Genomic DNA, 15637 nt, shown 5'->3' with positions numbered 1-15637 from the left:
TCTATCATGTGTATCTTGTAAATCTCTAAATAATGTTGATAGATCACCTGGTGATTAGACACCAACTTATTTTACTTACCTGGCAAGTTTAACCATCCTAACTCCCTCCATGTAAAATTAGGGTGATTAATCTTCAGGTGATCTATATTGACATAATATATTATAAAGGTACTGGTAATCATAGACAGCGTAGGAAAACTGGCATTGTTTCTGCAACTAGACTACCACAGTACATACCCCAGCACTGATTATTACACCTCTCTGGATGTGGGTTTCCTTGAAGGATCATTTTCATTTCTCCATCCATCTGTCTGTTTTTTAATCATTTTATCTATTTACATTATTCCAATTACACCATTGATTTTAAATTGCCATTGTTTTGATACAGAACACTAAAAGCTCATAGCGAATAATTTTTTTTTTATTACTGTCGAGTGCTGTTAGCTTGGAGGCAGGGGGTGTACAGTGTATGCCTTAACCCTACCTGGCGCAGGTGTCTGGCATCGGTGTCTATTGCAGTACATAAAGGGGTGAGTGTTTAAGTTCTGGCGACCATTATGGCCAGAATGTCATACAGCACGGTTTATTTTTTATTAATTCTCCATTCCTTCTTCCCATGTCATAAATAATTTACAAATTTTTTTCTGTACATTGTAACGAGTTAATTACGATACTTATGTGTAGATATACAGTGGTCCCGCAGTTAACGAACGGTTCGATTAACGAAATTTCGGTTTACGAATTACCTCCCATAAGGATCTTCAATTCGGTTAACGAATAAAACTTCGATTAACGAAATCCTTACAAACACTTTTTGCTGTGAGCATCAGCTGATGGGCAAGTCTGCCAATTCAGTAATCTGTTCTATGTTTATATTCGTTTCCAGTGGAGTAAATATCAAGAAAGTTGTGCTCTTTAATATTTTTGCATTTTTTATATTAAGATTATTAGTCATTTTAAAATTTAGTTAACATATTGATAATATATGCAGTACAGGGAACTAGTTTTATGTGTGCCCATCAGCTGCTTGACTCAGCCACCAGCAGTGCAGTGTTGATTTAAATAAAATAATCTTGAATTACACCTAGTGAACTTAAAATTTTATTGGTGAAATGACTGCATCAAGCATGGGTCCCCTGAAAGGTGATTTCTCCTCCATCCCCACTTCCTTCTCTTCTCCCTTCTCCTCCACCCCCACTTCTAATTCCCATCATCATCATCAACCAGGAACCTTCTACATACACACTTCAAAGTAAGTGTACTTTACTGCATTTTTTTTTTACTTTGTATGAATTGCCCTGGGCTCTGACCGCAGGGCATTGTATTGGGCCCACTGTTGTTTGTTTGTTTCATAAATGACATACCTGACATTGTACACTCCTCCATACAAAGCGGACTGTGAAGAGCTGCGGAAGGATCTCTGTGAGCTCCAAGAATGTTCTAAGAAGTGGCTGCTGAGATTCAATATCACGAAGTGTAAGAGGATGCACCTGGGGCATACCAACGGTAAGGAGGCGTATCATATGTCCCAACGGGATGAAGAAACTGCACTATTTGAGACTGAATGTGAGAAGGACCTAGGTGTGTATGTTGACAATGAGCTGAAGTTCTCGGGCCATTGAGAGAAGAAGGTAAATCAGGCAAATAAATTATTGGGTCTTATAAGAAGGTCGTTCAGATATCTAGACGGTCCATCCCTCGTAACTATCTTCAAGAGTGAGGTGCTACCCCATCTAGAGAACTGTCACCCCGTCTGGTCCCCGAGATATGCTAGAACTTTCAGTTGGTTGAAAGTGTTCAAAGGAGGGCCACCAGACTAGTACATGCACTTCGGCACCTCAACTACCCAGAGAGATTAGAGCGCCTGAACTTGCCTAGCCTATACTACAGATGGGCAAGGGGTGACCTAATTGAGGTGTATAAGCATCTCAAGGGGCACTACTCAGTCGAGTGTCCTTACTTGGAGCTGGCGGACGCTCGACCCACAAGGGGTCACAGCTCAAGATTGAAGAAGCCGCAAGTCCAGAAAACTGTGAGGGCAAACCTTTTCGGAGTGAGAGTTGTGAACTCTTGGAACAATCTACCAGAAAGTGTTGTGACGGCACCAAGTGTGAGCTCTTTCAAGACAAGACTTGACCAACACTTGAGCGGGTTCAGGTACATTCAGGAACCGGTGCATGCCTAGTATTTGCCAACAGTGCGTAACAGAGACGTGACCGATCGCCGAAGCGGCTAACGAGCCGATCAGTGGTAAAGAGGATGAAAATAAGTAAAAAATTGAATTTAATTGAATTTAATTGAAACAGTAATACCATTGGAGAAATGTGTCTTAGAATTTTCAAAATCATTGATTGCAACTATAAAATTCCCTGGATTTTTTTAATGGCAACAAGTCAAATACATAATAACAATTTGAATAGGGTGATCAAAGTCTACTCAAAATCAAACCAAGTCAAGCCACACACAGGAGGAGGAGCTAATATGTGACGTCATAAGGCTGTAGTCAAAGAACGGTAGTAAGGGAGGACTTTTATATTATTAGAGGTGAGACTACCCTACTGTATTAGAAGATATTCTTGCCACATTTCCTGATTTTCTCATCTAGTACATTATCTTTCAGCAGTTAGCCACTTGAACTTCTCTTGTAATCATAATTTGTATAATTTTCCTATTCGTATTAAAATTTATCATAATTATTATTAGTAAGACTCTACTTCCTCTCTTTACTTTTATTTATACTCTTATGATTTTGCTGCCAGTATCAGTGTAAAAGTAATAAGTACTGTACTCATAGGCAAATGGGCTAGCTATTTATTGGGGTGGGGGGGGGTGGGCAGACAGAATAGAAGAATTAAATAAAATAGTTAAATAAAATATTAAAAATTATTAATGATTATAATTATCATCATTCTCTCTCCCCAAGCTGTTAGAGTAAATCAGTGAATTTAAGTATGCTGTATATGTGTAGAGGTTTTCAATTTCAATATGACCACTAGATATACAGTATTACAGATGAATAGGCTATACAACAGTTTCAAGCAACAAGGTATTTGTCTCTCCCTTATCTGGTTTCCGAGCTCAACATTACACTTCAGGGAATTTAAATTTAAACCTGACAATGGCCCTCAAGTATTGCCCTTCCTCCTGTTGCACCCTATATACTTGCTGCATGCACAATGAAAAACACGTTTTTTTTTGTTTTTCATCCTTTGGAAGTCGATGAAATATCTATCATGTAGTCAGTAATTTGATATGCATTAAGATATGGTGCATTTATCAAGCATTATTACAGACCTTCACACCATGACTGGTAAAAGGTAAAAGTAAAAAAAAAATGACTGCCAGCTCCTGAGGTTCCCCCCCACCCCCGGGCATCCGACCGTATGATGTGCACGGCGAAGGCCGAATTTTAGACTTGAAGTGGGTTGACTTGGATTAATTAAACTTTGAGGGAGATCACCTGCTGTTGACTGATGAGTGAACAAGAGGCAAAGCTCCTGTAGTTTATGTAAAATTAGAGTGGTCCCAGTGTCCCTTAATATTTTGTAATTAATAAAATAATGTAAATGTTCAATCAAACAGGAAAAGCAGTGGCTAATATTTGGACCTTTTCTGTTGCTACTTTGGCGGACAATTTTGTCCTTTTTTTGCTCAATATTTGATGCTTAATGCAATGGAGATAGTATATTTTTATGTGTGGTAATACTAAAAAAAAGTTTTTTCAATTTCCAAGTTGTGAATCATGAAGTTAAAAAAAAACGCGTTTTTACGTTACTACTGCCGTTTTCCATTGAAAGGCAACAAATATTGAGGAAACTGAATCCAAAATTTTCGTCAATTCTTACCTGGAAGCATAAAAAATGTGGGGGGGGGGGGCACCAATCATAACCTAACCTAGACTAACGCTGAAATGGCATCATCCAACATGAACTGGCACCTCATTCGGGTATAGTTTATCTATGTTTTCACCTGATTTTACAATATTATATGCAAATGCAACTGCCAGGCGACGAATGATATCAATGCGTAGAATAGTACAGGCAGGTAGGTGGGATCCAGTTCATGGACACGTAGCGGGCGACCCTCAGCATGCTAGCCACAGCCTCCATCCCTTTAATGTCAAAACAACATCCACCTGACATATAAACGGCAAGTACAGCATTGCTCTTGACTGCTTTTAGCCTGATCCCAAGCCAACTGTGACCTTAAACCAGTCAACTGTGCCAGAATAAGCCATTATCTTGAATCCTAAATCATGTTTTAAAAAATTGCTTCTTCGACACAAAATCTTCATCAATCTTAGTATGTGATTGTATTGGTTGTGATTAAAGGGAAGATAACTCTAGTAGAAGGGAGGTTCTCCACTGAGAAAACAAAAGTATCAGTGTCTGGTAACTTGGTCCCAAACTTGACCAACACTAGTACAGTATATACTGAGGTATGCATTCATGAGTCCGTACACACCCAGTACTTGCCAACAATGATTAACAACAGAGCTCAGTCACTGACTAACATTTAAACCGCCTGACCGACTAATAAGCTGACAAATGCCAAGAGGAAATATTTTATAAATATTCTTTGAAAATCCTCATTTTGGGGAAGGAGAAAAGTTAGAGGAAGAGGGGAAATGTAAGAGGAGAAAGACGGGCAGGGAAAATGGAAAGCAAAGAAGCTTAGACAGGAGAAGAAAATAACATTGGAAATATAATAAAAGGGGAAACAAACCCAGGAAGAACGGAAGGATAAAAAAAAAGAGAGAAGGTAAAAAAATTACATTTAAGGGAAGGCCAAAAATGAGATAAACCATCTGGAGTACTGTCACCCCGTCTGGTCCCCGAGATATACTAGGGACTGTCAGTTGATTGAAAATGTTCAAAGGAGGAGCACCAGACTGGTGCCTGCACTTCGGCACCTCAGCTACCCTGAGAGATTGGAGCGCCTGAACTTGCCTTGCTTATACTAAAGACGGGCAAAGGGAGACCCTATTTGAGGTATATAAACATCTTAAGTGGCACTACTCAGATGAGTGTCCTTACCTGGAGCTGGCAGACGCTCGGACCACAAGGGGTCGCAGCTCAAGGTTGAAGAAGCCACAGGCCCAAAAAAATTGTGAGGGGTAACTTTTTCGGAGTGAGAGTTGTGAACTCTTGGAACAATCTGCCAGAGTATTGTGACGGCACCGAGTGTGAGTACCACAGGGCAGTGTGTTGGGCCCGCTGTTGTTTGTTTGTTTCATAAATGACATGCCTGACGTTGTACACTCCTCCATACAAATGTTTGCCGATGACGCCAAGTTATTTCGGGAAATCAAGAACCAAGAGGACTGTGAAGTGCTGCAGAAGGATCTCTGTGAGCTCCAAGAATGGTCAAAGAAGTGGCAGCTGAGATTCAATGTCACGAAGTGTAAGAGGATGCACCTGGGGCGTACCAACGGTAAGGAGGCGTATCATATGTTCCAACGGAATGAAGAACTGCACTATTTGAGACTGAATGTGAGAAGGGCCTAGGTGTGTATGTTGACAATGAGCTGAAGTTCTCGGGCCATTGCGAGAAGAGGGTATGTCAGGCAAATAAATTATTGAGTCTTATAAGAAGGTCGTAATGATCTTCAAGAGTGAATTGCTTCCCCATCTGGAGTACTTTCACTCCGTCTGGTCCCCGAGATATGCTAGGGATTGTTAGTTGGTTGAAAATGTTCAAAGGAGGGCCACCAGACTGGTGCCTGCACTTCGGCACCTCAACTACCCTGAGAGATTGGAGCGCCTGAACTTGCCTAGCTTATACTACAGACGGGCAAGGGGTGACCTAATTGAGGTGTATAAGCATCTCAAGGGGCACTACTCAGTGGAGTGTCTTACTTGGAGCTGGCGGACGCTCGCCCCACAAGGGGTCACAGCTCAAGATTGAAGAAGCCGCAAGTCCAGAAAACTGTGAGGGCAAACTTTTTCGGGGTGAGAGTTGTGAACTCTTGGAACAATCTACCAGAAAGTGTTGTGACGGCATCGAGTGTGAGCTCTTTCAAGACCAGACTTGACCAACACTGGAGCAGGTTCAGGTACTTTCAGGAGCCAGTGCATGTCCAGTACCTGCCAACAGTGCGTTACAGCGACGTGACCGATCGCCCAAGCTGCAACGATCCGATCAGTGGTGAAGAGCATAAAAGTAAAAAGAATGTAGTACTGTATGTACTGTACAGTACCTTCAAGGTACTGCACATACAGTACTTCATTCTAAAAGTTACATGTGGTCGGCCGACTCGGCCAAAAAAGGGAGAATTTATTGTTGTTATGCCTTCTACTTCGTGTTCGTCTGTATGAAGGTTTCGTTTTCAGTATCCGGCATTAACATCTCCCTTACGAGCCGACTAGCCTATGGCACTTGTCTAAGTTAAAAATGGATGGCAAGATGTTAGAGAGGGGAGGTCCATAGACGAGAAGTGCGGAGATGAAGACGAGTGACGATAAAGTTCATCTAAACGGGCCTTGTACAGAGTAGAAGTGATATGATGAAGAGTGACGTGAGTTGTGACTGAGACGGAAGGGACAGGGTGATGGGGGAGAGGACTTTACTGGTATACACGCCATATAAATAGTGGCAGACAAGAGAAAGTGGAAATCCATATCTGACGTTGAGAAGATAGGGGGGAAGTGAGTGAGCGGCCGTTGAGGCAAATGATTTTACACTGAATTTCGTCTAATTATGATCAACGGGACTGTGATGCATCACTACAAAAGTGAGGCCAAAATTTTACATGTGGGGGCGCGAATCGAATCGATGGGCGAAGTAAAGTGTGAAGAGATATTGATCCGCTGATGCGTAGATTGGTGGTACGGGAACTGGACTTGAAGAATGATGGTGGACTTTGGAAGGACTTGGGGTTGGTGGATAGTGCAAGAAGAAAGGTGAGGAAATTGGAAAGAGATCTTGGGACTAAGTCCAAGTGCTTCTGTTGTATCATGTTTGTGTTTCAGCTAATTTTCGTCGTAGATATTATATTTGTGTTAGGAGTCCTAACAGTTAGGTGTTTGTATTTTTAACAAGTGAAGTAGTTTATGCCTTACATTTTAGTGTCTTGTGTCCTTGCCAATTAATGGTGGGGAGTCTAGGGCAGGTACTTGTGTTTCTGCCTTTAATAGAGTGGAGTTGGTGTCGGTTCGAGGGCTCTCCATTTACTGCGTGGAAACCACGTGTGTTCTCTTCTTTCTTCATATATCACTTCCATCCATTCTGTGATTGGCCCTATCTCTATGTCTTCTAACTTCGTCCATATTCTTTCTGAGTATTGGTGTAGGTAAACGTTTTGGGGTTCTATTTAGTGTAGGTAACAGTTTGTGACTATAGGCGTTTATTGTAAGACGCTGCTTTTGAGCTGTGCGCATGGAATATTCAGAAGGAAGAGCTAACACCTCGATCAGGAATTAGCCTTGAGCAGCGACCAAGTGGCCCGAATAGCTAACAACCAATCAGGGAGTTTCTCCCACGTACAGACTGTGCAAATATGCGGATCATGGCCGTGTATGGAGAAAATTTTGATTAATATTGAAGAGTTGTGGGCAAGGTGCAATATTACATGGGAAATTACAACGGAATGGGGGAAGAGATGAAGGGTATCCACTGGCCTGACTCATTCCTGGACTAACACTGGATAAACTGTCCAAACGGCCAGTTAGCTGATAAGTGGCGAATATGATAAAAAAAATAAGGCACACGAACGCAAACACTAAGCTGAATATCATAACTAGTAAAGTGACCCATTAGATCGATAAATATATACCCAATACCAAACCCAGTGCCTCTAGGAATACGAGGTGATCCCTACACATGAACCATGCGGCGGTCGACAAAGTTAAGAAGAAAACCCAGAAATCCAAGACGTGGGTTGGGTCAAACGATGAGCAGGACAGGAGGATGTATGCAAGAGCCAGAAACCAAGCAAAGGTAGAGTGTAGAAGGGCTGAAAAAGAGTTCCAGACGCTGGTTGCAAGCGAGGTCAAGTCAAACCCAAAGGCGTTTTACCGCTATGCAAAGTCGAAATTAAAAACGCGAGTAAGAGTATCAGACCTGAGACTTAAAGATGGTAGTTACGCAGATTCTGACCAGGATAAAGCTGAGGCATCGAACAGCTTCTTTTCCTTGGTGTTCACAAGAGAGGGTGTGATTAACCTTCCTGCGTTTGACAAACGGTTCGACACAGCACTGACCTACATTGTGTTCACAGAAGAGGGTATTAGAAATAAACAGTCAAAGATAAAGGTACATAAGAGTCCCAGCCCTGACATGATGCATCCCTGAGTGCTAAGAGAGTTGTGCAACGTACTTGCCGAACCCCTGAAGATCCTGTTTTGTAAATGCCTGGATGAACAAATGGTCCCCAGTGATTGGAAAGTGGCTTATGTGTGTCCAATCTTCAAGAAGGGTGATCATCACTCCACGAACAACTATAGACCGGTGAGCCTGACCAGCATAATATGTAAAGTACTTGAGAGTATTATCAGAAATGCAGCGATGGAACATCTACTACGAAACAACCTTATAAAGGATTGCAACACGGTTTTATGCCAGGGCGCTCCTGCTTAACACAATTGCTCAAGGTATTGAATATTTGGACCCATATTCTGGAACGGGGTGGTAATATCGACAATATATACCTAGATTTTGCCAAGGCTTTCGACAGTGTACCCCACGAAAGGATGAAAATCAAACTGGAAGGGTACGGAATTCGGGGAAATGTCCAAGCGTGGATATTAGACTTTCTACGTGACCACAAGCAGTGTGTGATGATTAATGGCACAAAATCATTATCTGTAACTGTGTCACAAGCGGGGTCTCACAGAGCAGTGTATTGGGCCCGCTGTTGTTTGTTTGTCTCATAAATGACATGCCTGACGTTGTACACTCCTCCATACAAATGTTTGCCGATGATGCCAAGTTATTTCGGGAAATCAAGAACCATGCGGACTGTGAAGAGCTGCAGAAGGATCTCTGTGAGCTCCAAGAATGGTCGAAGAGTTGTGGGTCCAGGATACACCTGGGGCATACCAACGGAAAGGAGGCGTATCATATGTCCCAACGGAATGAAGAAACTGCACTATTTGAGACTTAATGTGAGAAGGACCTAGGTGTGTATGTTGACAATGAGCTGAAGTTCTCGGGCTATTGTGAGAAGAAGGTAAATCAGGCAAATAAATCATTGGGTCTTATAAGAAGGTCGTTCAGATAACGATCGTAACGATCTTCAAGAATGAAGTGCTTCCCCATATGGAGTACTGTCACCCCGTCTGGTCAAAGGAGGACCACCAGACTGGTGCCTGCACTTCGGCACCTCAACTACCCTGAGAGGTTGGAGCTCCTGAACTTACCTAGCTTATACTACAGACGGGCAAGGGGCGACCTAATTAAGGTGTATAAACATCTCAAGGGGCACTACTTGGTCGAGTGTCCTTACTTGGAGCTGGCAGATGCTCGCCTCACAAGGGGTCACAGCTCTAGATTGAAGAAGCCGCAGGTCGAGAAAACTGTGAGGGTAAACTTTTTCGGAGTGAGAGTTGTGAACTCTTGAACAATCAACCAGAAAGTGTTGTGATGGCACCGGCCCTGAGGATTTTGTCTTCTTTCATTTGTTTATCTTCTTAAGAACATCATCTTTTCTGATAGTGATATTCTTTAATTTATCTTCTTCATTTCCCATAAATATCAGTTCCACCTCTGGCATTTCCTCGTGAATTCTTCTGTGAAAACTGATAAAAATTAGCTGATTAATGCTTTGCTTATTTTCTCACTATCATCCATCACTTCCCCTCTCTCTGACTTTAAAGGCCCCACTTTGTCCTTGACCTTTGTCCTATATACCTGGAAAAATCCCTTGCTATTCGCCTTGGATTCTCTTGCTATCCTGATTTCGTAGTCCCTCTTTGCCTTCCTTACATTTTTCTTAACATTCCTAGATAGTTCATTACACCTATTTCTGAGATGCTCCTCCCCTCCCTTTAATTTCTTATAAATTCCTTTCTTTATTCCTGTCATGTTTAAGTTTGTTGGTCATTCACATTGGCTCATTCTTATTTGGCCTAATTTTTCGGTATGGTATATTTTGTTCCTGTGCTTTACGTAGTACACTAGTGAATATATTATAGTCATGATCAATTGTTGTGTCGCCGGTGACCTCACCCGTTCCTACTGGGGACTGACCTGACTGTTCCCAGGCGACCTCACCTAGGTACCTTCTTAACCCCTCATAATCCGCCGATCGAAAGTCTGGGACTCTGACCACAATTGTCATTGTCTTTCGTTTCCCAATATAGGGTGAACCTGAATTCTCTGTGATCACTGTTCCCTAGTTCTTCCCCTATTGTGATATCTCTATAATATTTAATTTATTTGTTAATACTAGGTCTAATATATTGTCACCTCTGGTAGGTTCTGTAATTAGTTGTTTAAAAAAAATGTCCTGTACTGCGTCTAGCCAGTCTTCAGATTGATGGTCACCTATACTGTAATGTTGTCCCAGTCAATATTTCGGAAGTTGAAATCCTCCATAATGCACATGTATTTTGCTGCCCTACTCATTTCCTGCCATATGGGCTGAGCTGCTTCTTTCCCAAAACTTGGGGGCCTGTAAATCACTCCCATAATTAGTTTGTATCTTCCTTCCGCAATTTCTACCCATACAGACTCGGTTCCTATTTCACTCTTTATTGAATTATTAAAAAACCATTTTAATGTATCCCTGACGAAGAGTGCGACCCCTCCCCCCTTCCTACCTTCCCTGTCCTTGTGAAAAAAGTTGTACCCTTCCATGTGGTACTCTGATAAAAAGTTTTTGCTCGCCAGATTCATCCAAGTTTCGGTGATTGCTATGACATCTACATTCTCGGTACATACAACCGCTCTCAGCAAGTCTATTTTATTTCTAATGCTCCTACTGTTTGTATCGTATACATTTAAACCTACCTTTCCCTGGCCCTGTTTTACCCCTTGTCTTGAGTAACCAATTTTACTCCCCAGGACCTGCTTATTTTTTACTCCCACTTACCCTGACCTCTCTCTACTGGCGAAACCCCCCCCTTGGAGTGACAATTTCACGCTCCAGGGATGCAGACAATGGGCTGGATACTCAAAAACATTTATGGGACTGTATGTCTTTGTTTACCCCGTAACTGGACTTACAGTCTCAGATCGGTATACTCAAAACACAGATGGCATACTCAAAACACAGATGGTATACTCAAAACCAATATTTGACATCGAACTCCGTAAGTTAATGCAAGTAACTTACACCACCTCCCGAGGTTGTGTAACACTCTCAACCCGGATGTAGTAGTGACTAATTCCCGATTGTATAGAAAATAATAATAATATATGTTGTAATAATGCTTGTTAGACTTGTTTTATCATAGAATAAAGAAGAAAATGTTTTGTACATCAACATACTGAAATATAATATTTCACTTTGTCTTTTTCGTAACTTTTTTGTTGTATAATAAGTGGCTTGAGTGTTTGTCTCAGTTTGGAAGAGACGCATCTTTTGTCTTCTTACACATTATAAAGTATTTCTTACCAAAATAGAAGGTTTGTATTGTTCACACTTAGGGTAAAAATATGTTTTATGACTGAGTAAACTTGCAGATAGAACTTATTAATGTTGTATAGCCGTCAATATCCCTCAGTAATGAAAGCCAAATATGAGGTCAAGTGAACATTCCTGCCAAGACTTCGCCTTGTTTTTCTAATATTCAACCAATAGCCTTAGCCTATTTCCTTATGTATATAGAGTATGATAACATGAAAGGCTATAAATTTCCATAGGCTAGCCAAAATTAAATGATATTAGGTGTATAATATGGATTGCAATTAACTTGATTAATAGGGGCCTATATAACTGCTTTTTCAGTCTTAGGCAAATAAATGTTTAAACATGGGGCCTACTTAGTTTAGTTAGAACATGAGGATTATTTAAATAAGAAATTATACTAATAGGATATAGGTTAGATAGATAGGTTATGTACAGGTAGTCGTTGCCATAGAATGGTTGCCAGTTATCAATGAACGCCCAGCCATTGCTTGCACAATGTTTTTCCAGTCGGCAATTTATAGCAATTGCCCTGGACAGCCATTCACCGCTAACTCCTCTTCTAGGCAAGACACCACATACTATCGGCATAAATCACCAGATTTATTTTAAATGTATAACTTTCCCAAGTCTTATAACATATTACTGACACCTTTCCTCTAATAATAAGAAACAAAGATCAGTCATAATAAGGTCTATTACCTTTTGAAACCACAAGTCGGCTTGGTGTCACGATTATGTCTGAGACATACATACTATACAAATATTTGAGGATTAGGTAAATTTTTACACAAGAACAAGAATGGAGGAAACTTCAGCGGGCTTATTGGGCAGTCCCATTTACATCCGACCCCTATCGCTCATATATCCATCCAACCTATGTTTGAATCTATCCAGCATATTCGAGTTAATGATGATGTTTGGTATCTTGTTCCACTCATCCACTACTCTATTTCCAAACCAATGTTTACCTATTTCGCGCCTAAATCTAAATGTCTAATTTAAAACCATTGTTACAAGTTCGCTCCTGGTTGGATATACAAGTGGAAAACCATGGATTTTTGTTGATCAGTGTGTTTTTCCAATAGTTTTGACAATGTTGAGACACTTTTTTTCTATGACTTAAAATTACCTAACCTAACCTCCTAACCGGGGGGGTTCCGCTGGTATATTTAAGTCATTTGCTAGGGAAACGTCATTGAAGAAAAGTTTCTTACCACTGTCTAAACCATCGGAAAAACATGCTCAACAAAAATCCATGGTTTTCCACTTGTAAAAATTTACCGGGGATTACTATATGGATAAATAATTTTCCTGTCGTAAGTGTTTCTTGAGAAGTATTTAAAACTTAATAAAAAACGACCCCACTTCAGGAGGAAGCTGGTTTCATCTTGTATTAGATGAGTCGCTAGCATGATAAACAAAACTACTTACGTAACCAAACTTCCTGGAGAGCAGTACACACTTACCTCAATATGCAGCTCAAGGCCGATGTTCTCGTGGTGATGTTTAATCAATGCAGACGATACAGAACTTGCCCTTGTTCGCAGGTGTTGTCAGTGTCCAGCGACTAGTTTAACTCATTCTTTCGTCAACTTTGACGCACAATTTTCCTTGTTGAATAGATTTAGTACTTCGAAAAGGTGTATTGTATATTTCTACTTAAAACATTATTATTTTATATTACATAACTATCCTCTCAGCGCTCTATTTACAAAAATTACTAAACGTTTGATATTGTTTGCAGCATTGCAGAATTGATTCTACTAATGGCTTTCGATAACATACAACAAACTACAATGTAGCCACATGCTTGTTCACTTTATATGCACTTACAGTATAAAGAGTTCTCAGACACTTTCAAACATTTTACGAAGAAACATAATATTACACTTATTGGTTTATTTTGTAAATATCTGGTGTGGCGCTGTCAATGTCCTTAGGATATTTAAGGGCGCATTTAATGTAATGCCCCCTAACATTTAAGGTTCTTCAGTAAAAACTTTTTTTTACTAAACTCAGTGACACACGCGTGTTTTTCACCACTATTAAACTATCCAGCAAATACACACTTGTTGAGCTAGTCTCAGGCGTTGAGAAGGATGCTTTAAGGCCAGGTGGTTGAGGGGAGGGGAGATGGTTGGCCAGCTGTTATTGTGGAAGTGACACGTCCGCACACCGCCACACACCACACTACACTGTCCCAGACATCGTGCGGTCGTGCCTCGAACAAATATCCTTCACTCCCGGTACCCAGTGGTAGAGTATGATGGTCCGGTTACAACACTTAGTAAGCCAGGGGTAAAGTCGGTAAAGGAAGGTGATAACTCGGGGACGAGACTACCCGGGCTGATAATCGCTGTTGACGCTTCACAGAATGTCAAACTAGTTTTTCCAACATCGTAACTTCTGAGCAGATCTGAAAGACTAGAAAATGGATGGAAAGTTTGTTATAGAGACAAGAAATACAGATGTCACATATTATACCGTATATCGAACTTGTAATTAGTAGTTAGAGGACATTGAAGATTAATATGGCCGACTTCACTACAATTGCGTCCGGTCGTGAGGTGAGGTTCAAAGTAGCCTCACTTCAGTATCAATCAACTCAAACCTTCTTCAACTCATATACGGAAGTGGTTTATCTGAACTTACATAGCATATGGTCATGGCAAACTTTGTAAGAATGGACTAGTAGAGCGATGGACTGGTGAAAATCAGAGTGATGGTGAGAGGGGTGGCTGGCGGGATGCACTGTGACCCTGACCATCAAGTACTCACCGGCTACCACTCATTGTTTGTTCTTTCATTGTAGCCTCCATCATGTACTGTTTCCTGTTTGCTTTTAAATATGCATCATTACCCAATAGACACACCTAAGCTTTATGTTTTCTCTTTCACCGTATTGTGTCTCCATCTTCCCTCCAGCGGCAACGTTAAATAATACTTACAGCAACATAATGTACAGTGGCTCCCCCACACCGAAGGGAAATGGGTCCACCATCAGCACTTATTTGTATTAGACATTTTTCTCTCAGTAACATACTTCATCGATGTTATCAGAAATATTTTACAACGTTACATTGTTAGAATTAAAACTTTGTGAAATACAAGTAAAGTTTTCAAAATCAAAACTTAGTATCAAATCATTGTAAAATTTTAAACAGAATTCCTGATACATCAAGTAGGAACGTTTGTAACAGTAAACACACACACACACCACTTCCCAGAGTAACCTAAATTTATAAAAATTTAATGTTTTTAATCAACCAAATTGTAAAAGTAGCACTCATAATGTTACACCCATGATAAAACTAACTTAACAGTCTAACGCACACATTGGGGGTTTCTACAAATTACCATCTCTGAGGAACATCGACTTGTAACATTATTGGTGTTGGTGTTACATTATTGGTGTTGGTGTTACATTATTGGTGTTGGTGTTACATTATGAGTGTTGGTGTTACATTATTGGTGTTGGTGTTACATTATGGGTGTTGGTGTTACATTATGAGTGTTGGTGTTACATTATGGGTGTTGGTGTTACATTATGGGTGTTGGTGTTACATTATGGGTGTTGGTGTTACATTATTGGTGTTGGTGTTACATTATGAGTGTTGGTGTTACATTATTGGTGTTGGTGTTACATTATGGGTGTTGGTGTTACATTATGGGTGTTGGTGTTACATTATTGGTGTTGGTGTTACATTATGAGTGTTGGTGTTACATTATGGGTGTTGGTGTTACATTATGGGTGTTGGTGTTACATTATGAGTGTTGGTGTTACATTATTGGTGTTGGTGTTACATTATGAGTGTTGGTGTTACATTATTGGTTTTTGTGTTACATTATGGGTGTTGGTGTTACATTATGGGTGTTGGTGTTACATTGTGGGTTTTCAAGGGCGGATCCAGAGGGGTCCTGGAGGTCCTGACTCCGATTTTTATCGGAAAATCCTAACACTTTTTCTTTAATGCAGTATTGTACTCAGGCTTCAAAATGTTCTCAAAATGCCCATGATATTGGTCAAATTTAAAACAAAAAATCTGGGGGGGCTTAAGTGCCCCC

General features: G+C 40.6%; 1 protein-coding gene across 4 annotated transcripts in view; it reads right to left on the bottom strand.

Moving 5' to 3' along the window:
• Nucleotides 1–13788, bottom strand: part of LOC121857743 — a 100851-nt gene extending 87063 nt beyond the window's left edge. The window contains exons 1-2 of one of the 4 annotated variants that reach the window (XM_042353867.1): nt 13642–13788; nt 13039–13227 (exon numbers count right to left, since the gene is read on the bottom strand). The gene's annotated coding sequence lies outside the window, so the exon portion shown is untranslated. Of the gene's footprint in view, nt 1–13038 lie in introns of all 4 variants that reach the window. The other 3 variants (XM_042353868.1, XM_042353865.1, XM_042353870.1) reach the window with 3 other exon arrangements.
• Between the last annotated feature and the right edge of the window lie 1849 nt (nt 13789–15637).

This window comes from Homarus americanus, unplaced genomic scaffold (assembly GCF_018991925.1).
Source record: "Homarus americanus isolate GMGI-L3 unplaced genomic scaffold, GMGI_Hamer_2.0 scaffold16712, whole genome shotgun sequence".
Lineage (NCBI taxonomy): Eukaryota > Metazoa > Arthropoda > Malacostraca > Decapoda > Nephropidae > Homarus > Homarus americanus.
Note: the sequence above shows the minus strand (reverse complement) of the source record. Positions and strands in the feature narration are given on the sequence as shown.